This window comes from Mobula hypostoma, chromosome 3, assembly GCF_963921235.1.
Source record: "Mobula hypostoma chromosome 3, sMobHyp1.1, whole genome shotgun sequence".
In the NCBI taxonomy this organism is placed as follows: domain Eukaryota; kingdom Metazoa; phylum Chordata; class Chondrichthyes; order Myliobatiformes; family Myliobatidae; genus Mobula; species Mobula hypostoma.
This window is the reverse complement of record NC_086099.1, coordinates 112201223-112224675: the sequence shown is the minus strand read 5'-3', so window position 1 is coordinate 112224675 and position 23453 is coordinate 112201223. Positions and strand designations below refer to the sequence as shown.

Sequence of the window (23453 nt, the reverse complement as noted above, 5' to 3'; positions counted from 1 at the left end):
GGATTCCCTGCTAGGGAAGGGGAACCTTATTTGGGTTCTTTTTGATGACTTCCTACTACAAAGCAAGTACTGTACATATTTAAATGAAGACTTGTCTGTGATATTGTAGCAGAAAGATGTACCCTACTGAAACTGAATTGAAATATCGGTGCATAACCAAGCATGTAAGAGTTATTGGTGGTCTTGCAATGATGCCCCAAAGTTAGTCAGAACCTTCAGAAAATGGAAAAAGTAGTAAAAAGTCATAAAGAAAAATTAATTGGAAACTTCATGTTCTTGGTGGAGTTATTTAGTGCAACACTTCTGAAACTGGATGACCAGATTGGGAAAGCACAAACATTCAGAAATATTAAAGCTTGTCCCTGCCAGAATTAGTTATTAGCTCACTTTTTAAAAGACAGATCAGTCAAAAAATTAATCTGTCACTGTATTCTGTTGCAATGGCAAACTCCTGTCATTTGAAATTAGCTTACAGCATAACATCTTAACAAGAGAGATCATTTCTATTTGATACCATTGTAATCGAAGTTGCTGGGTTTACTGTCAGTTTTACGATTAGATTTACTTTTAGATGCAGATAAAAATCGAACTCACAGCACCAAAAGAAGACACTGGTGCAGATGGGATATAAAGCATGGTGTGTTCGGAGGTTTTATTCTTGCTCATGGTTATATTCATATTGTTTCAAAATATGTCAGTGATAATGAAAGAAAGAGAATGCAATGTAATATTTCTATGGTATTCATTATATTTTATTTCAGATTAATTTATTTTCATCTGACTGTACATATATATAACCAAACGAAACAATGTTCCTCTAGACCATGGTGCACCCACAAAGCATATCACACACAGCACATAAAATGAAGTATTACCACAAATAAGTTAACAAAATATAATTCCAAGTCCATGTAGTGAACTGCATAGGTAAACAGTAAACAGTATAGTAAACAGCTTGTTATCATAGTGACAAGACCTTAGTGGTGACAGGGTAGTCATTAGTCTCACATCCAGGGGGATGAAGCTGTTACCTGGTCTGGCTCTCCTAGTGTTGCTCATGTACCCCTGTGGTAGTGGGTTAAGGAGATTGTGGGGTGGGCGGGAGTACCTGGTCTGACACTCCTAGTCTTGCTCATGTACCTCTTTCCTGACGGTAGTGGGTTAAGGAGATTGTGGGGTGGGCAGGAGTACCTGGTCTGGCTCTCCTAGTCTTGCTCATGTACCCCTGTGGTAGTGGGTTAAGGAGATTGTGGGACGGGCGGGAGGGATCCTCACCAATGCTTCAGGCCCTTCATATACAATGCTCCCTGTAAAAGTCACAAGTAGTGGGGAGCAAGACTCTGGTGGTTCGGTGGTTTTATAATCCTCTGTAGGATCTTGCAGTCCAGATTATAAAGTGGAAATGTTTGTTGTCAGTATCTTGATTTAAATTTTACTGAGTTTGTGTTGTGAAAAATAATCTTCATTTAGCAGCTGTTGCCTTCCCTGTGTGGATTATCTGTGTCTTTTGCAAGAAGACAACATTTTCATCTGGTTAGCTTCATTTATGGCATGTGGGGATCAGGATTTAGCATCGGGGCAAGGATGTTAGTGTAAATAATAATTTTCAGCGTCAGGATGGCAGCTTAGTAGGATGCATTGCAAACTTATTAGATAGAATGCATAACATAGCTGTGTCTATTACTGTGCTTCTGGTGGATTGGAAAATAGACAGGCTCAAATGAAGGGTCTCGGCCCAAAATGTCAACTGTTTACTTGTTTCCATAGATGCTGCCTGGCCTGCTGAGTTCCTTCAGTGTTTTGTGTGTGTTGCTTTGGTTTCCGGCATCTGCAGATTTTCTTGTGTTTGTGATGCTATACGCCTTGTGAGATATCTGCTTTCCAGATACGATATTACCAACTGATGAAGATAGGGTTCTTCATAGTTCATAACCTTAAATTGTTCAGTAAATTTGACTTACAGGAGTGATGGAGTGAAGTTTTTGGCAGGGGCCAGATGGTGGAGGTGCATCAAAATGATTTTTTTTTTAAATTTCAACTGGTCAAGAAGGGGACAGAAGTAGGAATGAGAACATTTAGAAGTTAGTGTTGGGACTGGACTGAAGCAAAGTGCAGGTGGAGACTTGTTGAATGCCTATCATATACAGCCAAAACACCTGAGAAAATAAACGTTGGACTATATGTAAGAAGGGAAAATGGAAGCAGGTACTAAGTTGATAATTGTTGCACACAACAAATACCAGATAATGACCTTTTTGTTAAGAATTAAGTTCTTTGTTAATTGATTTGGAATGACTCAAGAGATTCACTAAGTAGTTTCAAGCAACTCTATAGATTCACAACTCATTTAGTTACTTGCACAACTCTAGATTATTTTTACAATTTCCAAAATTCTCAACTTAATTCAGATATTACCCATTCTTGATGAATCTGATCTTGGTTCATCTCTGAGTGTGTCAGTCATCTTCTTCAGTGTCTCTAGAGGCACAGCTGCAGGTCATCTCTTTTTTATACATTTATTCATATACCTCCTAACTATTTTCTGTAGTCTTTACACAATCTTAATTCAAATCATTATCCATAGGGCTATGTGTTTCCCTAACGTTTACAGATTGCTGCCACTGCCATCTTTCTATGATGTAATAATTTTGTTCCTATATTATCACAGTGCTTATTTGAGATTTATAATCCAACAAATACATTTTCCATTATATGCTATCTGCTTGTTCCGGAGAGCTCACGATGGGATGGTTACCATGGAGTAGTCCACAGGGCTGCAATTGTTAACAACAGTTAACAGTTCCTGATGTTTACAGTTTACAGTTACTGTTCTATAGATTTACTAAGTATGCTTGCAGAAAGAGAATCTCAGGGTTGTATGTGGTGACATGTATGTACTCTGATAATAAATTTCACTTTGAACTTGGAGCTCTGTGATACTGACTAGTTGTTGGAGTGGTGGAGGCAGATACACTAGTGAAATTTAAGAGACTACTAGACAGGTATATGGAGGAATTTAAGGTGGGGGGTTATATGGGAAGCAGGGTTTAGGGGTCGGCACAACAGTCTGGGCCGAAGGGCCTGTACTGTGCTGTACTATTCTATGTTGATTACATGAACTTCCTTCACTATGCCTCTTTGTTCTGTGGTCTCCAACATCCCTTCCTAGAGAGCAGAGTATCCTCTCAAAGCCTGATGAGATACTTGACATTGTGCTGGCTGCTACAATATAATTAAAATCTGGAGTTGCTGTGGATATAATTGATGTTGCCTGTAAGAATGTATGTGAAAATAATGTGGTAGTGCCTTAGGAGCCATTGAAATTCATATACTAGCAACTGTTGATCTCCCAAAATATCTTTCCATTAAAAAAGCTCTGGACAGTATGCTTTACCTCTACTACTTCTTAACTCATTTACTTATCCATGGCATTGATGCAAAAATTGTTCGCCCACTTGAAACATCAAAGCTGGTAATCCTGAACAATTCACTGCAGTACGGAAGAACAATAATGACATGTCTTGCCAGCAAGATCTACAATCTTTGAATGATTTTGATTCCAAATTGCAATGCAAATTCTCATGGAAGTCAAATGTGGTTTTTGAGAAGAATGATGAAAATATCGTGGAAAGACAGAGTAACAAATGAGGAAGTCTTGTGAAAAGCCGGAATAAAAAGAGAGGCGATATCATCAGTCAGAAAACAGCAGCTGGAATTTTAGGGAAATTTGGAGAAAAGAGATGCTCAAACACCTTGCAGTGATGAGAAAATCTGATGGAAGAAAGAGTCATGGTCAATGGTGTCTGATATTCATGAGTTACATCAAAGGGTGGACAGGCAAAAGATTTGTTAGAACTCCTCAGATTGAAGACAGATGGAAGACCATGAATGCCCACGTCAATTGACATGGCACATGATGATGATGATTTAGTTCAAAAGTCTGGAAGTTATGTTACAGCTTTATAAAACTCAAGTTAGGCTGCATCTGGAGTATTGCATATAATTCTGGTTGTCCCACGATAGGAAGGATATTGAGGCTTTGGAGAGGGTGCAGAAGAGGTTCACCAGGATGCTGCCTGGTGTCATGTGCTATAACGAGAGGTGGACAAATGTTTTCTTTGGAGAGGCAGTAGCTGAGAGGAGATCTGACTAAGACTAAGATTATGAGTAGCATAGATGGAGCAGATAAACAATATCTTTTTCCCAGGTTGAATTGTCTAATACCAGTGGGCGTGCACTTAAGGTGGGATGGGGTCACTTCAAAGGAGATGTGGGAGGCAAGTTATTTTTTTTTCACCGAGTGTTGTGGGTGCTTGGAGTGGTGTTACAAGATGGTCAATTAGGGACTTTTAAGTGAGAAAAGTAGAAGGATATGGACATTGTGCAGGTAGAAGAGATTAATGGGCAACTTGATTACTAAATTAATTGGTTTGGCACAACATTGTGCACCAAAGGGCCATTTCCTGTGCTATACTAAACTCAAAATAATCTGTAGATGCTGGGGTCAAAGCAACACTCACAACACGCTGGAGGAACTCAGCAGGTCGGGCAGCATCCGTGGAAAAAGATCGTCGACCGATCTTTTTCCACGGATGCTGCCCGACCTGCTGAGTTCCTCCAGCGTGTTGTGAGTGTTCCTGTGCTATACTGTTTTATGTTCTATGTAAAACTGAGACAAGTGGTTTGAATTATGTGAGTGTTGCACATAGACACTGGAGCAGAGAAGATCTTGTTTGGTACGTATGATCAGAATGATGGTAAAGCTCTATTCATATTTAATCTAAATGTCATTTAACTCCTAACTTCTACATTTTAAGCCAATGGCAAGTGAGCTTTTCAAAGTGTATGATAAGAAAATAATATAGGCATGAAGCCTATACTACCTTTCCACCAAGATTTAAGAACAGGAGTAAGATTTAACACTGAGATTTAAACAGCTGCAGGAGTAGGCAATGTGGTCCTTTGAACCAACATCATCATTCCAAAAAAGCCCTCACTTATATTTTCCTACCCTATTCCCATATTGTTTAATTCCATTGTAGCCAAAAAATATAGTTATTTCAATCTTGATTATGCTCAATGTTTAGTATCCATAAATCTGAGGTAGTGAATTGTATGAAAATGCAACCCTTTGAAAAGGAGTTTCTTCACTGCAACATCAGGGAGGAATTATATTCTTTCTTAATTAGGAAGCTTTCTCCCCCGTAACATTTACAGTAATAATTCTTATCTCTTTTAACCATCCCTTTACAATTAGACAAATTTCAAACAATACTAAAGGCAAAATAGAACCATAGAACACTACAGCACAGAAAACAGGCCATTTGGCCCTTCTAGTCTGTGCCGAAATATTATTGCTCTAGTCCCGTTGACCTGCATCCAGTCCATAACCCTCCAGACCTCTCCCATTCATGCATCTATCCAATTTATTCTTAAAACTTAAGAGTGAGCCTGCATTTACCACGTCAGATGGCAGCTCGTTCCACACTCCCACCACTCTCTGAGTGAAGAAGTTCCCCCTAATGTTCCCCCAAACCATTCCCCTTTCACCCTAAAGCCATTTCCTCTCATATTTACATCTCGTAATCTAAGTGGAAAGAACCTATTCACATTTACTCTGTCTATACCCCTCATAATTTTGTAAACCTCTATCAAATCTCCCCTCATTCTTTTACACTCCAAAGAATAAAGTCCTAACCTGTTCAATCTTTCCCTGTCACTCAATTCCTGAAGACCCGGCAATATCCCAGTAGATCTTCTCTGCACTCTTTCAATCTTACTGATATCCTTCCTACATCTAGGTGACCAGAACTGTACACAATACTCCAAATTTGGCCTCACCAATGTCTTATACAACCTCTTAAAACATCCCAGCTCCTATACTCAATACTGTGATTTATGAATGCCAGGATATCAAAAGCCTTCTTTACAACCCTGTCCACCTGTGATGCCACTTTCAGGGAATTATGTATTTGAACTCCCAGATCGCTTTGTTCCTCTGCACTCCTCAGTGCCCTACCATTTACAGTGTATGTCCTATCTTGATTTATCCTTCCAAAATGCAACACCTCACACTTGTCTGCATTAAATTCCATCTGCCATTTCCTGGCCCATTTTTCCATATGGTCCAGATCCCTCTGCAAGCATTGAAAGCCTTCCTCGCTGTCCACAACACTTCCAATCTTAGTATCATCAACAAACTTGCTGATCCAATTTACCACATTATTATCTAGATCATTGATATAGACAAGAAACAACAATGGTCCCAGAACAGATCCTTGAGGCACACCACGAGTCACAGGCCTCCAGTCTGAGAAGCAATCATCCACTACCACTCTCTGTCTTCTCCCACACAGCCAATTTCAAATCCAGTTTACAACCTCTCCATGGATACCTAGTGTCTGAACCTTCTGAACTAACCTCCCATGTGGGACCTTGTCAAAGGCCTTACTAAAGTCCATTTAGACAACATCCACAGCTTTTCCTTCATCTACTTTCTTTGTAACCTCCTCAAAAAACTCTACAAGATTCGTTAAACACGAACTACCATGCACAAAGCCATGCTGACTATCCTTACAGCCCTTGGCTGTCCAAATACTTGTATATCTAATCTCTCAGAACACCTTCCAATAATTTACCTACTACTGATGTCAGGCTCACCAGCTTGTAATTACCTGGTTTACTTTTGCAGCCTTTTTTAAACAACGGAGCAACATGAGCTACCCTCCAATCCTCCGGCACCATACCCCTGGCTAAGGACATTTTAAATATTTCTGCCAGGGCCCCTGCAATTTCTACACTAGTCTCATGAAGTCTAACAGGAGGCGGATCAAATGGCCTGCAGCTAACATGACTTCACTGTGGAAGCAGTTTGATGAAGATGTTAATCAAATTCTGGAGGCAACGGCGAAGGGAGGGGTTGATAGGAAGCTGGAAGCCATGACAACAATTATTGTCAGTATCGCAGCTGAACAGTTCGGAGAAGAGGAGAAGGAAGGCTCCAAAACATCTTACTTGAAGAACCAAAGAGCATCGAGGATCCACAACATCAGGCAGGAGATGAAAGCGCTGAAGTCCCAATACAAGGAGGCAGGAGAAGAGGAGCGCATTGGCTTGGCCCAGCTGATGTGCATACTACGAAAGAAGATAAGGGTCCTCTGCCAGGCAGAGTGGCATCGGAGGTGGCGTCGTGAAAGGGCCCGAAAACGTGCTGCCTGTATCGCCAACCCCTTCAAGTTCACCAAGGAGTTGCTGGGGGAGAAGCGCAGTGGGAAACTGGCCTGTTCGCAGGAAGACATAGACCAACATCTGAAGAAGATATGTAATGATCCTGAAAGAGAGCAGGAATTGGGAGAGTGCGACATCCTAATAGACCCACCTGAACCGGATGTGCAGTTCGACATGTCAGAGCTGCAACTAAAGGAAGTCAGAGATGTCGTCCGCAAAGCAAGGGCAAGCTCAGCTCCAGGACCAAGCAACACCTCATACAAAGTGTACAAGAACTGCCCCAAACTCCTGCTGCGTCTGTGGAAGATCCTGAGAACCTTCTGGAGAAGGGGGAGAATCCCAGAACAGTGGAGAGTGGCTGAAGGGGTGTGGATCCCAAAGGAGGAAAATGCCACCCAGATAGATCAGTTTCGCATCATCTCCCTGCTGTGTGTCGAGGCGAAGATCTTCTTCAGTGCAGTTTCCAACCAGTTATGCACCTACCAGCAAAGAACACCTATATTGATACATCAGTCCAGAACGGTGGCATTTCAGGGATGCTGGGCTGTCTGGAGCACATCGGTGTGGTGACACAGCTTATCAGGGAGGCCAGAGAGAACAAGGGCAACCTGTCAGTGTTGTGGCTCGACCTGGCAAATGCATATGGCTCCATTCCGCACAAGCTGGTGCAACTCACACTGACCAATATCACGTCCCCAGCAGAATCAGAGACCTCATCGCTGATTATTACAGCAACTTCAGGATGAGGGTCTCTTCAGGAGCAATTACATCAACCTGGCACAAGGTGGAGATGGGCATCATCACAGGGTGCACTATCTCAGTGACACTGTTCTCCCCAGCCATGAACATGCTCACTAAGTCTGCTGAACCAGAGTGCAGAGGGCCCAGAATGAATTCTGCTCAACGGCAACCACCTATTAGGGCATTCATGGATGACCTCACAGTCACCATAGAATCAGTCCCGGGCTGCCGGAGGATTCCGCAAGGGCTCGAAAAGCTGGTGGAGTGGGCCCGGATGCATTTCAAACCAGCCAAATCAAGATCGATGGTGCTGAGGAAAGGGAAGGTGGAGAAAAGTTCCGGTTCAGCATCGCAGGCACAGCCATCCCAACCATCACAGAAAAGCCAGTAAAGAGCTTAGGCAAAGTTTTTGACAGCTCTTTAAGGGACATAACATCCATTCAGGCAACCCGCACTGAGTTGGATGGCTGGCTGAAATCTGTGAATAAGTCTGGCCTACCTGGGAAGTTTAAAGCCTGGGTGTATCAGCATGGCATTCTGTCTGGAATCCTGTGGCCCCTCCTCGTCTATGCAGTTCCGATCTCGACAGTCGAAACCTTGGAGAGGAGGGTTAGCAACCACCTCAGGAGATGGCTGGGGCTGTCAAAGAGCCTGAGCAGCATCGCACTCTATGGACACCACAACAAACTGCAACTGCCCTTCAAATCCTTGGAGGAAGAATTCAAGGTAACAGGAGCCAGAGAAGTGCTACAGTATAGGGACTCAAGTGACCTGAAGGTGGCTAGAGCAGGGATCCAAGTAAGTACTGGCAGGAAGTGGAGGGCAGAGGAAGCTGTTCAGGAGGCAGAGGCGAGGCTGCGTCACAGGAGGCTGGTGGGAGTGGTCACACAAGGCCGAGCTGGGCTAGGATCCTTTCCAACTCCCCAAATGGACACCAGAGGGAAGGAAAGGCGTCGTCTAGTTCAGGAGGAGGTGAGAGCAGTAGTGGAGGAGATGAGAGCCTGCAAGGTGGTGGGAATGAAGTAACAGGGAGCTTGGACAAGATGGGAGAATGCGGTTGAGAGGAAAATGACCTGGGCTGATCTTTGGAAAGCCAAACCACACCGTATCCAATTTCTCATCCAGGCAGTGTACGATGTGCTTCCAAGCCCATCAAACCTGTACACATGGGGCAAGGCAGAGTCATCTGCGTGCCTACTGTGCTCCAAGCGAGGAACTCTGGAGCACATCCTCAGTGGCTGTGCAAGGGCACTTGGTGAGGAACGGTACAGGTGGAGGCATGATCAGGTCCTGAAGACCATCGCTGAAGCGGTCCCGACCCTCCAAGCAGACCATTGCCTTTGTCAGAGCTGGGGAGCAGCCAATACCTGCCAAAAGAACATCTGCAGGCATTCTGACCTCTGCAAGGGACTGGCATCTGTTGGTGGACCTCGAAGGGCAGCTGAAGTTCCCCAACCATATCGCAGCCACCACCCTGCGACCAGACATTGTCCTAGTGTCTGAGTCTACTAAGCAAGTGGTGCTGCTGGAGCTGACAATCCCATGGGAAGATAGCTTGGAGGAGGCTTTGAAAGGAAGTTCTCCAAGTACGCAGGACTGGTCAGCAACTGTCAGCAGGCTGGATGGAGAGCGAGGTGTCTCCCAGTGGAGTTCATAGCCCGTTCTTTAGTTAGAGCCTTCAGCAGTTTGGGCATCGAGGGAGAGAGGAAGAGGAGAGCCATCCACAGTACCACCGATGTGGCAGAGAGGGCCTCAAGATGGCTGTGGCTCAAAAGAGGGGAGCCATGGAGTCATAAGTAGCTAGCCATCTGGACACAAGCTGGGGTCTGATCAGCCCCGGCTGGGTCGCCTGGAGGAGGTTGTATGATGTTGAAAGACCCGAAACACCCGATGATTCCAGGAACATCACTGAAGATGTGTCCAGAAGCATCAATTGATGTATGTACACAGTCAAGGTCCGAGGAAATATCCTGTTGGGCCTGGGGGATTTATCCACTTTTATTCACTGTAAGGCAGCAAGCACCTCCTCCTCTTTAATCTCTATATGTTCCATGACACTGCTGCCTGTTTCTCTTCCTTCCATATACACTATGCCAGTTTCCTGAGTAAATACTGATGCAGAAAAAAAACTGTTTAAGATCTCCCCCATCTCATGAGGCTCCACACATAGACGACTACTTTGATCTTCTAGGGGACCAATTTTGTTCCTTACTATCCTTTTACTCTTAATATACTTGTAGAAACCCTTTGGGTTTACCTTCACATTATCTGCCAAAGCAACCTCATGTCTTCTTTTTGTCTTCCTGATTTCCTTCTTTCGTATTTTCTTACATTTTTACACTCTTCAATTACCTCATTTGTTCCTTGTTGCCTATACCTGCCATACACCTCTCTTTTTCTTAACCAGATCACCAATATCCCTTGAAAACCAAGGTTCCCTATACCTGTTAACTTTGCCTTTAAACCTGACAGGAACATGCCAACTCTGCACTCTCAAAATTTCAATTTCTCCTTTGAAGGCCTTCCACTTACTGAACACATCTTTGTCAGAAAACAACTTATCCCAATCCACTCTTCCTAGATCCTTTCTCATTTCCTCAAAATCGGCCCTTCTCCAATTTCGAACCTTAACTCGAGGACCAGACCTATCCTTATCCATAATTAACTTGAAACTAATGACATTATGGTCACTGGACCCAAAATGTTCACCTACACATACTTCTGTCACCTGACCTGTCTGGTTTCCTAATAGGAGATTAAGTACTGCATCCTCTCTTGTTGGTACCTCTATATATTGATTTAGAAAACTTTCCTGAACACATTTGACAAACTCATCTAACCCCTTCGCAGTGTGGGAGTCCCAGTCAATATGTGGAAAGTTAAAATCCCCTACTATTACAACTTTCTGTTTCTTACATCGGTCTGCTATCTCTCTACAGATTTGCTCCTCCAATTCTCTCTGACTATTGGGAGGTCTATAATACAACCCTATTAGTGTGGTCACACCTTTCCCGTTCCTCAGTTCCACCCATATGGCCTCTGTAGACAAGCCCTCAGGGCTGTCCTGTCTACGCACAGCTATGATATTCTCCCTGACTAGTAATGCCACTCCTCCCCCTTTCATCCCTCCCCCTCTGTCACGTCTGAAACAATGGAACCCTGGAACATTAAGCTATCTGCTCTAACACTCTGGTTCCCCTCGAGTTAAAACCCCCTGAGCAGAACTAGCAAGGATCAGGTGCAACCTGTCCCGTCGGAACAGGTCCCGTCTTCCCTGGAACAAAGCCCAATTGTCCAGAAACATGAAGCCCTCCGTCCTGCACCATCTCCTTAGCCACATATTTAGCTGCATTAACTTTCTATTTCTAGCCTCACTAGCACGTGGCACGGGTAGCAATCCTGAGATTGCAACCTTGGAGGTCCTGTCCTTCAACTTTGCACCTAACTCCCTATACTCTCTTTGCAGGACCTCCTCCTTCTTCCTATTCACGTCATTGGTCCCTACATGGACCATGACATCTGGCTGCTCACCCTCCCTCCTGAGAATACTGAGAACTCGATCCGAGATATCGCGGACCCCGGCACCAGGGAGGCAACTGACCATCTGGGATTCTCGATCTCTCCCACAGGACCTTTTATCTGTCCCCGTAACTATTGAATCCCCTATCACTTCTGCTCTCCTCTTTTCCCTCCTTCCCTTCTGAGCTGAGGGTCCAGTCTCGGTGCCAGAGACGCAACCACTACAACTTGTCCCTGGTAGGTGTCCCCACCAACAGTTCCTAAAACGGTATACTTATTATTGATGAGAACGGCCTCAGGGGTGCTCTGCTCATTCGTCAATTCCCCTTCCCTCTCCTGACAGTCACCCAACTTCCTGTCTCCTGACTTTTAGGGGTGACTATCTCCCTGTAACTCCTTTCTATTTCTGCCTCTGCCTCACAAATGATCCGAAGTTCATCCAGCTCCAGCTCCAGTTCCCTAACTCGGTTTGTCAGGAGCTGCAGCTGGATGCACCTTTTACAGGTATAGTCATCAGGGACAATTGTGCTGTCCCTGACTTCCCACATACAGCATACGGAGCACTCGACTACCCTAACTGCTGCCTCCATTACCTACTCCTAAGTTAATTAAATTAATTAAAGGAACTTACCCGGCCTTACCTCACTAGGAGCAGGCTTGTCCTCAGCCTCTGCTTGCCGAAGCCTCTCGAGCCAAAGCCTCAAAGCTCCACTCCTACCCTGAGCCACTCACACACTGGCTGCTCCTCTTCAGTTACCCCTCCGTTTATTTGTCCCTGCTAATTATCTCAAGTACTCACTCCCTCTAATCAACCAATCAGCACTCTGTTTAACCCTTCAGTTGCCCTCCACTCTCCTTTTTAAAGCACACTCACCTGAGCTGCTTCCCAGCACTCAGTGCTCTCCCGAGCCTCTCGCTCCTCCTCCTGCTGCGACCGTTCCTCAATCACACTGTCTTTGAATAAGTGTTTCTAGCATAGTTCTGTGTCCAGGTAGAATGAACAGTGAATTATACTGATTATTTTGAATTTCCAAAACAAGTCTTAAGCCTATAGTTTAAACAAGTCCTGTTGAATAAAAGTTAAAAAGGAACTGATGGGAAAGTTAAGCAACACACACAAAATGCTGGAGGAACTCAGCGGGCCAGGCAGCATCGATTGAAAAGAGTACAGTCGACATTTCAGGCCAAGACCCCAGAGCAGATGGGAAAATTAACCTGTCCCGGTGGGAATTTGAATTCCTAAATTCCAAATTTTTTGGGGGGTGTTGCTCTCCTTCATTGCCTATAAAGTACACTGCTGGAACTTTGACCTCTTTCAGATGAAGTAACTTCATCTCCCACTCTTTACCCTCCTCTGACCTCAGCCCCATCCCTTGCCGTGTCTTCACCATCCCCTCTGACCTTCCCCTCTCGGAGGCAGAACGTTCTGTCCTTAGCAAGGACCTCACTTTTGTCGGCCTCAGTCCACACCTCAGTGAGTTCTCTGCCCGCCATGACGCTGAACTCTTCTTCCGTCGCCTACATTTCCAAGCCGACTTCTTTGGCAGGGATTCCCCTCCCCCTACTGATGACCCCTTCTCCCGTCTTCAACCCTCCTCCTCCTCCTGGACACCCCGTCCTGGCCATCTACCTACACTCGATCTTTCTATCTCCAACTGTCGCCAAGACATCAACCGTCTCAACTTCACCACTCCTCTCTCCTGTTCCAACCTCACTCCCTCTGAACGCACTGTCCTCCACTCTCTCCACACTAATCCCTACCTCACCATCAAACCGGCTGACAAAGGTGGTGCTGTAGTAGTCTGGCGGACGGACCTCTACCTCACTGAGGCCAAACAGCAGCTCTCTGACACCTCCTCTTACTTACCCCTGGAACAGGACCCCACCAAAAAACATCAAACCATTCCCTCCCGTACCATCACTGCCCTTATCAACTCCAGAGACCTTCCATCCTCAGCCGCTAAACTCATAATTCCCACAGCCCATACTGCTCGGTTTTACCTCCTCCCCAAGATCCACAAGCCTGACTGTCCCAGTAGACCCATTGTTTCTGCCTGCTCCTGTCCCACTGAACTTGTATCTGCCTACCTGGACTCCATTTTGTCACACATAGTTCAGTCCCTCCCCACCTACATCCGGGATACATCCCATGCCCTCCACCTCTTCAATAACTTCCAGTTCCCTGGTCCCAACTGCTTCATTTTCACTATGGATGTCCAATCCTTATACACCTCTATTCCCCATGACGAAGGCCTCAAAGCCGTCCGCTACTTTCTGGACAATAGACCTCACCAGTTCCCCACCACCACTACCCTCCTCCGGTTGGCAGAAATGGTACTCACACTTAATAACTTCTCTTTTGGCTCGTCCCACTTTCTTCAGACCAAGGGTGTAGCTATGGGCACTCGCATGGGCCCCAGCTATGCCTGCTTCTTTGTTGGTTATGTGGAACAGTCTGTGCTCCAAACCTATTCTGGTACTGCTCCCCAACTTTTCCTTCGCTACATTGACGACTACATTGGTGCTGCTTCCTGAACCCATGCTGAGCTCGACAATTTCATCGACTTTACTTCAAACTTCCACCCAGCCCTCAAATTCACTTGGTCTATCTCGGACACTTCTCTCCCCTTTCTCGATCTCTTGGTCTCCGTCTCTGGAGACAGACTGTCCACTGACATCTTCTACAAGCCCACTGAATCTCATAACTACCTCGACAATGTTAGAAAGTGTATGGTTATGCACTTTGGCAGAAGTAATAAACGGGCAGACTATTATTTAAATGGGGAAAGAATTCAAAGTTCTGAGATGCAACGGGACTTGGGAGCCCTTGGTTAACCTCCAGGTTGGGTCGGTAGTGAAGAAGGCGAATGCAATGTTCATTTCTAGAGGAATAGAGTATAGGAGCAGGGATGTGATGTTGAGGCTCTATAAGGCGCTGGTGAGACCTCACTTGGAGTACTGTGGGCAGTTTTGGTCTCCTTATTTAAGAAAGGATGTGCTGACGTTGGAGAGGGTACAGAGAAGATTCACTAGAATGATTCCAGGAATGAGAGGGTTAACATATGAGGAACGTTTGTCTGCTCTTGGACTGTATTCCTTGGAGTTTAGAAGAATGAGGGGAGACCTCATAGAAACATTTTGAATGTTGAAAGGCATGGACAGAGTGGATGTGGCAAAGTTGTTTCGTATGATGGGGGAGTCTAGTACGAGAGGGCATGACAAGGATTGAAGGGCGCCCATTCAGAACAGAAATGCGAAGAAATTTTTTTAGCCAGAGGGTGGTGAATCTATGGAATTTTTTGCCACGGGCAGCAGTGGAGGCCAAGTCATTGGGTGTATTTAAGGCAGAGATTGATAGGTATCTGACTAGCCAGGGCATCAAAGGTTATGGTGAGAAAGCGGGGGAGTGGGACTAAATGGGAGAATGGATCAGCTCATGATAAAATGGCCGAGCAGACTTGATGGGCCGAATGGCCGGCTTCTGCTCCTTTGTCTTATGGTCTTATGGTCTTATACCTCTTCCCACCCTGCCACATGCAAAAATGCCATTCCCTATTCCCAGTTCCTCCGTCTCCACCGCATCTGCTCCTAGGATGAAGCTTTCCATTCCAAGACATCTCAAATGTCCTCTTTCTTTAAGGATCGTGGTTTCCCTTCTATCGTCATCAATGATGCCCTCACCCGCATCTCCTCCATTTCCTGCACTTTAGCCCTCACCCCATCCTCCCACCCCTCCAGGGTCAAAGTTCCCCTTGTCCTCACCTACCACCCCACCAGCCTCCGGATCTAGCACATTATTCTCCGCAACTTCCGCCACCTTCAACAGGACCCCACCACTAAGCATAACTTTCCCTCTCCACCTCTCTCCGCTTTCCGCAGGGATCGGTCCCTCTGCGACTCCCTGATTCACACGTCCCTCCCTAGGATCTCCCACCCGGCACTTATCCCTGTAAGCGTAAGTGCTACACCTGTCCCTACACCTCCTCTTTTGTCACCACTCAGGGCCCCAAACAGTCCTTCCAGGTGAGGCAACACTTCACTTGTGAGTCTGTTGGGGTCATCAATTGCATCCGGTGCTCCCAGTGCGGCCTCCTCTACATCGGTGAAACCTGACGCAGATTGGGGGACCGCTTCGTTGAGCACCTCCACTCCGTCCGCCAAAACAGACGGGATCTCCCAGTTGCCACCCACTTCAACTCTGCTTCACATTCCCATTCGGATATGTATATACATGGCCTCCTCTACTGCCATGATGAGGCTAAACTCAGGTTGGAGGAGCAACACCTCATATACCGTCTAGGTAGTCTCCAGCCCCTTGGTATGAACATAGAATTCTCCAACTTCTGGTAATTCCCTCCCCTTCCCTTCCCCTATCCCTATTTCACTCTGCCCCCTCCCCCAGCTGTCTATCACCTCCCTCATGGTTCCGCCTCCTTCTGCTACCCATTGTGTTTTCCCCTATTCCTTCTTCACCTTTCCTACCTATCACCTCCCTGCTTCCCCTCTCCCACCCCTTTATCTTTCCCCTTTCTGGTTTTTCACCTGGAACCTACCAGCCTTCTCCTTCCCACCCTCCTCCCACCTTCCTTATAGGGCCTCTGCCCCTTCCCTTTTCAGTCCTGATGAAGGGTTCCTGCCCGAAACATTGTCTGATTGTTTCCACGGATGCTGCCCAACCTGCTGAGTTCCTCCAGCGTGTTGTGAGTGTTGCTTTGACCCCAGCATCTGCAGAGTATTTTGTGAAGTAACTTCAATGTGTGTAACCTCTCACTTCTACAGATGGGCAACAGTTTTAATGTTCAGTCAATTTGATTAATAAATTGCTTTTAGGAAATAGTCTGACCCGGTGGGTGACAAAGGAAAATCAGATGCTATTGGCTACATATATCACCCTGAGAAGACTTTTATTAGATTAGATTAGATTGGATTCAACTTTATTGTCATTGTGCCGAGTACAGATACAAAGCCAATGAAATGCAGTTAGCATCTAACCAGAAATGCAAAGAATAGTGTTGTTTACAAAATAACTGTGAATAAAAAGTAAGTGCTACAGCACACAAATATAAAAGTACTGAGACAGTACAATATGGGTGCAATACTGTTTAGCGCTGTGATGTGAGATTCAGCAGGCTCACAGCCCCAGGGAAGAAGCTCTTCCTGTGCCTGCTGGTGCGGGAGCGGAGGCTCCTGTAGCACCTACCGGATGGGAGGAGAGTAAAAAGTCCATGGTTAGGGTGAGATGCATCCCTGATAATGCTTTTCACCCTGCCCAGACTGCGTTTATGGTAGATGTTCTCACTGGTAGGCAATTGGGTGCCGATAATCCGCTGGGCAGTTTTCACCACACGCTAGAGCGCTTTGCGGTCCGATATGGGACAATTGCCATACCACACTGAGAGGCAGTTGGTGAGTATGCTCTCAGTGGTACAGCAGTAAAAGTCTGTCAGTATCCTGGGACAGGGTGAGCTTTCTTGATGCTTCGCAGGAAATAAAGATGCTGTTGCGCCATTTTGATCAGGATGGAGGAGTTCAGGGACCAGGTGAGATCCTCGGAAATGTGGACACCAAGAAATTTGAAGCTTGATACATGCTCCACTACAGCTCCGTTGATGTAGGTGGGGACGTGAGTGTGGCTCCTAGCATGTTAATTGTGCCATAGTATGACCATGTGTTGTAAATATCCAGACTAGTGCATTAGGGAATAACTTCATCAACTTCTTCAGAAATTAAAATTGGCACTTTCCTGTTAGTTGCTTTTGTACATTTTAATACTTGCTTGCATCATACACTGGGGTGCTTTCAACAGTTATCTGGCCTTTGGCCAGGAGCAGATATTGTCAGGTGGTGCCCAACCTTCATAGAGTGCTTCAGCCCTTAATCACTACACTCTCCAGCTGGCAGGTCAGCAATGGTAACCAAGTCACTGCCCATCTGCTCCTGACTTCCAGCTCAGCTCCACTCGCCTGCTCCATATCCAGCCAGAGGCTGTTTCTGCTTCCTCCCCCATCCTGCCAGCTGCTTGGTTCTTGCTCTTTTCAGCAAGTCTCAGCACAGACAGCAACCTCCATGGTGACCTGCTGGAGCCCTCTGCAGCCGATCTCCATGGGAAATAGCCATGTCTCCTTTGTCCCTGCACTCCTGGACAGAGGACTGGTCCTTCAGGGCCTTCCTCTCGCAGCCAGAGCAGCCTTGGTAGAAGAGATTGTCTTACGTTTACCAGGGAGTCTGGTTTTGTTGATCTTCTTCAACCAGGCTTCAGTCTGCTTTACAGTGTTGGTGATTTAAACCATTAAACCAGACTGTATTAAACCATTTTCCATCACACTTTACTGGGTTGTCCTCTATGGATGGAATGATTTCTCGCTGTACTTGAAGACTGAACTTGCTAGTAAACTTGCTCTTTTTGATCGCCATACATCTGGATTTCCTGGCCTTGAAGATCATCCTAGCCCAGGTAGCTATGTTGTCCAGGTTTTCCACTATCCACCTTGCTTGGACATGGGTTACAATGGTCACTGTGAACCCCACAATGCAGGTTGTCAGATGCTGGGCTGCAACTCTGGGGCTCGGGTTACGTCTGCTTCTGCTGATATGAGGAGGTTCATATCCATGACACACAAATGGGAGACATGGTACAGCTGATTAGAATCCCTTTTTGGAGGTCTTGCCAACTGGTTGTAAAGTGGGCTGAAGTGAAGTGTTGCTTGAATCCTCCTAGGTAGCTGGTGACCATGTCTTGCGTTAATGCCGGGATATGGTAGTGGTCCAGACAAGCCTGGATGAGGATGTGTGGGATTATTCCATAGGCGTAGGCTTGGTCTAACCAGACGACTGTTAAGTCGACTTTCTTCTGTCTGGCCTTGTGGATTATTGAGGTGTGTTCAAGGCACCCAGAAAAACCTTTCTGGATGGATGTGTTGATATAGTGGTTTTCCATTAAGTAAGAGGTCTGCCTTCTCCCATTTTCTGAGAAGAATACCTTGCACTCCATGATAAGGAGGGTGATCATCCTAAACTGGGTGATTGCGGAGTAATCTTCTTCCTTGGGAACAAAGCATCCTTCAGCCGTTTTCCGGCTTGGTGGGATAGAGCCTTTGGTCCAAATCTTCCTCATTATCTTCCACAACCTCCAGAGGAGTTTGGGCATTTCTTAAATACACTGTAGGGTACACTTGGTCCTGGCACTGCAGATGACTTTGCTCTCTTGATGATATCCTGGACCTCCTGCCACGTGGGCTCTGCCATGTTCAGCTCAGTTGCTGCAATTCTTGGTTGAGGGACTTCTGGATTAAATTTTTGACCCTGATTCCTGCGGGTATCTCTGTGTGATTTCCACAGAAATTCTTCCACCTCATGCTTTGAGCTGGTTAGGGTGCCAGATTTTCGCTGATTGGGAAGACCCCCAGTGAATCTGAATGGGTCTTTAACAAACTGCGCTCTCCTCTCTTTCTTCCTTCTTCGTTTTTGCAGCTGCGCCACCCTCCTAAGCTTACACAGCCATTCACACAGTTCGCTGGTTAGATCTTTGACACCTTTTTCGTCAGGTGAACCATTTTTGAATTGTTTGCTCAGGATCTTTATCTTGCACCTCAGGTGGTGAATCTCCCTTTCCCTCCTGTTTGGATACCTTGATGGAAATCGCTGTTTAGCAAAGTTGAACACAATGGCTGTGAGGGAGTCAATTTTCCAGTACGCAGGTCCTGCCAATGTAGCTTCTAGGATGCAATCCAGGTCGTCATCGAACTGCTTCTAAGTTACATTGTCTGCTGATCTAGGCCATCTAATCCTCTCTTTCCTTGATGAAAGTGTGGGGGCACTCAGTTGGTCTCTTCTTTGGCACTGGGACAGCTCAGGTACAGAGAGATCTTCAGGTCTTTGAGGTGCCAGAGTTCTCCATCTTCTCACTGGATGTAGAGACTGTGCAATATCTATTAATTGAAGGAGAACACTTATATTCACAATCTTCTCAGAAATTAATTCATCTGTACAGTAGGTTGCAATTCTTTTCTTCAATTTGTTTTCATCAGAGCCAATTGATAGTTGAAACAGTAGTTGCTTTAGTTATACTGTGCTTTATTGCTGACAGTAGAATTTACTGATGTCTCAGTAATTTAATCAGGTATTCGAGATGGATAATAGTGATATATTCAGACTTTAGACTGTACAGTAGCCAATGGTCATAGAGTTCACAGGAACTGTGGTGTACAAAGGCTGTTGAAAATCTAATCGAGAAGAAAAGAAAACCTTACGAAAGATTAAAAAAACTGGGTAATGATAGAGATCCAGAAGGTTATAAGGCTAGCAGAAAGGAGCTTAAGAATTAAATTATGAGAGCCAGAAGGGGCCATGAGAAGGCCTTGGCGAGCAGAATTAAAGAAAACCCCAAGGCATTATCTAAGTATATGAAGAGCAAGAGGATAAGATGTGAGAGAATAGGACCAATCAAGTGTGACAATGGAAAAGTGTGTATGGAAACAGAGGAGATAGCTGAGGTACTTAATGAATACTTTGCTTCAATATTCACTACGGAAAAGGATCTTGGCGATTGTAGGGATGACTTACAGTGGATTGAAAAGCATGAACATATAGACATTAAGAAAGAGGATGCGCTGGAACTTTTGGAAAGTATTAAGTTGGATAAGTTTCTGGGACCGGATGAGATGTACTCCAAGCTAATGTGGGAGGCAAGGGAGGAGATTGCTGAGCCTCTGGCAATGATCTTTGCATCATCAATGGGGACAGGGGAGGTTCCAGAGGATTGGAGGGTTGCAAATGTTGTTCCCTCATTCAAGAAAGGGAGTAGAGACAGCCGAGGAAATTATAGACCAGTAAGTCTTACTTCAGTGCTTGGTAAGTTGATGGAAAAGATCCTGAGAGGCAGGATTTATGAACATTTGGAGAGGCATAATATGATTAGGAATAGTCAGCATGACTTTGTCAAAGGCAGATCGTGCCTTTTAAGCCTGATTGAATTTTTTGAGGATGTGACTAAACACGTTGATGAAGGTAGGGCAGTAGATGTAGTATATATGGATTTCAGCAAGGCATTTGACAAGGTACCCCATGGAAGGCTTATTGAGAAAGTAAGGACCAAAAGACCATAAGACAAAGGAGCAGAAGTCAGCCATTTGGCCCTTCGAGTCTGCTCTGCCATTTTATCATGAGCTGATCCATTTTATCCTATTTAGTCCCACTGCCCCGCCTTCTCACCATAACCTTTGATGCCCTGGCTACTCAGATACCTATCAATCTCTGCCTTAAATACACCCAATGACTTGGCCTCCACTGCTGCCCGTGGCAACAAATTCCATAGATTCACGACCCTCTGGCTAAAAAAATTTCTTTGCATTTCTGTTCTGAATGGGCACCTTTTAATCCTTAAGTCATACCCTCTTGTACTAGACTCCCCCATCATAGGAAACAACTTTGCCACATCCACTCTGTCCATGCCTTTCAACATTCGAAATGTTTCTGTGAGGTCTCCCTTCATTCTTCTAAACTCCAAGGAATACAGTCCAAGAGTGGACAAACGTTCTTCATATGTTAACCCTCTCATTCCCAGAATTATTCTAGTGAATCTTCTCTGTACCCTCTCCAACGTCAGCACATCCTTTCTTAAATAAGGAGACCAAAACTGCCCACAGTACCCCAAGTGAGGTCTCGCCAGCGCCTTATAGAGCCTCAACATCACATCCCTGCTCCTATACTCTATTCCTCTAGAAATGAATGCCAACATTGCATTCGCCTTCTTCACCACTGACTCAACCTGGAGGTTAACCTTAAGGGTATCCTGCATGATGGCTCCCAAGTCCCGTTACAGCTCAGAACTTTGAATTCTTTCCCCATTTAAATAATAGTCTGCCCGTTTATTTTTTCTGCCAAAGTGCATAACCGTACACTTTCCAACATTGTATTTCATTTGCTACTTCTTTGCCCATTCTTCCAATCTATCCAAGTCTGTTTGCAGACTCTCTGTTTCCTCAGCATTACTGGCCCCTCCACTTATCTTCGTATCGTCAGCAAACTTAGCCACAAATCCATCTATTCTATAATCCAAATCGTTGATATACAATGTAAAAAGAAGCGACCCTAACACGGACCCCTGTGAAACACCACTGGTAACCAGCAGACAACCAGAATAGGATCCCTTTATTCCCACTCTCTGTTTCCTGCCAATCAGCCAACACTCTATCCACATATGTAACTTTCCCGTAATTCCATGGGCTGTTATCTTGTTAAGTAGCCTCATGTGTGGCACCTTGTCAAAGGCCTTCTGAAAATCCAAATATACAACATCCACTGCATCTCCCTTGTCTAGCCTACTTGTAATTTCCTCAAAAAATTGTATAGGTTTGTCAGGCAGGATTTTCCTTTAAGGAATCCATGCTGAGTTCTGCCTATCTTGTCATATGCCTCCAGGTACTCTGTAACCTAATCCTTGACAATCGACTCCAACAAATTCCCAACCACCGATGTCAAGCTAACAGGTCTATAATTTCCTTTTTGCTTCCTTGCCCCCTTCTTAAATAGCGGAGTGACATTTGCAATCTTCCAGTCCTCCGGAACTAGGCCAGTATCTATCGACTTTTGAAAGATCATCACTAATGCCTCCGCAATCTCCACAGCTACTTCCTTCAGAACACGAGGGTGCATTCCATCTGGTCCCGGAGATTTATCTACCTTTAGATGTGACAAGAATACACATAGATGTTAGCTGTCCTGTGTGATCAGGAGTTGGTCTGCCACCTGTCTTCGGGAGAGAGAGAGATAAGGAAGACAATGGAGCAGCATTTGGAGATGTGTAATGAAGGGACGGGAGAGAGAGCTGTCTAGAGCGGCTCCCCCTTTGAACCCTGAACTGTTTGAAGTGATGGACAGGCGATACCCCAGCAGGGGGATAAAAAGGGACAGGTTCGCTAAGGCAGGACACACACGACACTACGAGGTAATGAGACCCTGGAAGCGGTGCCCCCTCCTGCAAGTCGGCGGGAGTCTTTGGAAGGCTGGTTGCGGAACCAAGCCTCAGACGCACAGGGTGGAAAGGTACGATCAGCGGGAACCTGGTGTGTGTCCGCCCTTGCTTGGGTGCCAGGTTCACTGCAGAGGATCGACCGCATCTGGAGGAGGAGTCACAGTCGGTGACCTCAGGTGACATCACAAAGGACTCGCCCAAAAGCTGCTTGTGAGCAATATCACAGGTCTGTGTGTGGAAGCCGTTTTGAATGATCATTCGTTCTTGTTCTCTCTCTCCTTCCCCCCACATTGTCCATCGCCATGGCAACGATTATTGCGAACTGAACTAAATTGAACTGGACTTTGTGTCACTTTGAAATTGGTCATTTACCCCTAGACAACGATAGAGCTTGATTGATCTTGTTATCTTAATTCTCTGCACATGTGTGTTTATCATTGCTGAACTGTTGCATTTATTATCCTTTTGATTACTGTCACTTGTTTCTTTAATAAAACTTTATTAGTTCTAGTAATCCAGACTCCAACTGAGTGATCCATTTCTGCTGGTTTGGCAACCCAGTTACGGGGTACGTAACATAGACTATTCAGCTTCCTGAGTACTTCCTCTGTCGTAATTGTGATTGCGCACACTTCTCGTCCAGTTCCTCCGCCATCTCCTTACCTCCCATAACAATTTCTCCAGCATCATTTTCTATTGGTCTTATATCTACTCTCATCTGTCTTTTACTCTTTATATACTTGAAAAAGCTTTTAGTATCCTCTTTGATATTATTTGCCAGTTTCCTTTCATGGTTAATCTTTTCCCTCTTAATGACCTTCTTAGTTTCCTTTTGTAAGCTTTTAAAAACTTCCCAATTCTCTGTCTTCCCACTAATTTTTACTTCCTTGTGTGCCCTCTCCTTTGCTTTAACTTTGGCTTTGGCTTCTCTTGTCAACCACGGTTGCATCCTTTTTCCATTCGAAAATTTCTTCTTTTGTGGAATATACCTGTC

At 45.2% G+C, this 23453-nt stretch overlaps 1 protein-coding gene across 5 annotated transcripts in view; it reads left to right on the top strand.

Annotated features, from left to right (window-relative positions):
• LOC134344194 (ankyrin-2-like) overlaps positions 1-23453 on the top strand; it is a 978678-nt gene that overhangs the window by 667812 nt on the left and 287413 nt on the right. The gene's annotated exons all lie outside the window — the stretch shown is intronic.